This window comes from Octopus sinensis, linkage group LG21 (genome assembly GCF_006345805.1).
Source record: "Octopus sinensis linkage group LG21, ASM634580v1, whole genome shotgun sequence".
NCBI lineage: Eukaryota > Metazoa > Mollusca > Cephalopoda > Octopoda > Octopodidae > Octopus > Octopus sinensis.
The window spans coordinates 6,756,581-6,759,080 of record NC_043017.1 but is presented as its reverse complement, the minus strand read 5'-3'; the positions used below and the strand labels follow the sequence as shown (position 1 = coordinate 6,759,080).

At 37.6% G+C, this 2,500-nt stretch overlaps 1 protein-coding gene across 2 annotated transcripts in view; it reads right to left on the bottom strand.

Moving 5' to 3' along the window:
* LOC115222921 (mucin-5AC-like) overlaps positions 1-2,500 on the bottom strand; it is a 42,342-nt gene that overhangs the window by 22,116 nt on the left and 17,726 nt on the right. The gene's annotated exons all lie outside the window — the stretch shown is intronic.

Here is a 2,500-nt window from a genome sequence, read left to right as displayed (position 1 = left end):
ATCGAGCCATGTGATCAGTTATTGGATTGCGGCCATTCTGGAACACCGCCTTCAAGGGTTTAGTCGAATGAATCGGCCCTAGAATCGTGAAGCTACAAAGATGTAAACAAACCATCACCAGTTGTCAAAGTAGTGGTGAGGGACAAACATAAGCAGAAATACATACGCACACACACACACGCACACACACACACACACACACACACATACATATAATATGATGAGGCTTCTTCCATTTTCCATCTACTGAATCCACTGACAAGGCAGTGATTGGTCCGGGGCCATTGTAAAATATACTTGCTCAAGGTGCCATGCAGCGGGACTGAACCTAAGACCTCGTAGTTGGGAAACAAGCTTCTTAACCACACAGCCATGCCTGCACCTATTCATCTATTAGTCTTTCTCTTTCTTCCCATATTTATTCGTATTTTGCTCTAAATATATACCTATTTCTTTACTACCCACAAGGGGCTAAATACAGAGGGGACAAACAAGGACGGACTCACACGGATTAAGTCGATTACATCGACCCCAGTGCGTAACTGGTACTTATTTAATCGACTCCGAAAGGATGAAAGGCAAAGTCGACCTCGGCGGAATTTGAACCCAGAACGTAACGGCAGACGAAATACGGTTACGCATTTCGCCCGGTGTGCTAACGATTCTGCCAGCTCGCCGCCTTATAAATATATATTGATATAATCCTACTAATTTAGCATTAGCTAAGTAAAAGAACGATTTGCAGGGACGCCTTCTGCAGGAGAAATAAACCGATTCAGGCTAATGCAAAGTTAATGCCCTTCCGTCCAGTTATTATCGTCATTAGTAGTCATTCACACAAAATCAATATATACCAATCAATTTTATCGGATCTGACAGGTATTGATACGGGTGTTTCACTGATGAAGGATAATAAAACCGAAACATGTCCCTGTTTTATGCTAAAGCACAGATTTACTCATGTTCCATTATTCTTTTTTTCTTTCTTTTCGAATTTCGAAGTTATACCCCTTGTATCTTATTATTATTATCATTATTATTATTATTATTATTATTATTATTATTATTATTATTATTATTATTGTTGTCGTTGTTGTTGTTGTTGTTATTATTATTATTATTATTATTATTATTATTATTATTATAAGGGAGAAGGAAGAGATCCCGTGGGACCTTTGACAACAGGTTGCTGTACGCTCTTATAGATTACCCTAAGTACAATCGAGAGTGCAGGGAAGTAAAATAGAAATGATGATGATGATGATGATGATGATGATGATGATAATTCTCTGATGTAGAACCAGGCACTGGCTCTTATGGCTTCTGATCTTAACTGATTGCAAGTGTTATCGTGTACATTGTTTTGTATTGGTATAAAAAGATGGGCTACAGCAAATATTCTGCTCAATACCACATATTTCATTGCCAGTTATTTGACCTTAACCAGTTGAGCATGTCCATTAGTGGCTGATGATATGTGCATCTCTTATCACGAGCAGAAGTATTGGTGGTGCATCATAGCCATGTGTTGAGAGGAAATCTTAGGGGTTTGAATAAGTCACCTCTGGAAACATGGGTGTTTTGTTCAACATCCTTAAACGAATCTTGTTCAAGGACCTTTTTAGCGAGATGGGCTACTCAGCCTGAAGAAAATTCTGACCGCCCCCTACAAGGTCATGCGCTGTTTATCTTGATATGAGATCACCATATCGCGTACGTACGGTAGTGATGCATGTGCCTGGTGTACCGTTATCAGATGGGTAGTCCTGATGGGTATATTGGGCTTCGTTATTTGTACCCTAGTATCACTTTGATGGCATGCACTGCTGTTGCACCTTATAATAATAATAATGATGAAAGCTTGGAAATCACTATTTTTTTTAAATATCTTAAATTTGAAAAGTTGTTATTATAAAGGACTTTGAATTAAAATAAATTATTGAACAAACTTCGGTGTTTTTGTGGTGTTACCTTTTTATTAATTTTTTTTAGGGACAGGAGTTTACAAAAGGGCCAGAAGAATCAAGGCATATATTGATATAAGCAGTCTTTGGGCTGTTCCATTGTTATATGATGTACCTTTGCTAGTCGTGCTATGTAATGGCGTCTTAGTAACATGTGGCGTTGATCTGTTAAAGTCTGGACTGTAGGATGACAACGTTGGCATGAAGGTCGGAAGATCTGCAGTAATAAATTAAAAACAATATATATATGTATATACAAATGTATACATGTATATATATATATTCACACATGTGTATGTGCCTGCACGCACGGTTATGTGGAGTTCGTAAGCATATAATGAACTAAATGTCGTTATACATTCATGTGTGTCTGTCGTTTTGTATAAGTATTTTGATCAACTAATTGGAGACACACTAACAATACGCACGTCACATCTATGTCCCATACACTGCCACTAACATCAAATAACAGCCTTGTTCTGATTAAATATAGAAACACCAATAAATAAAAAATGTGATTGCTGGTCGTAGCATTT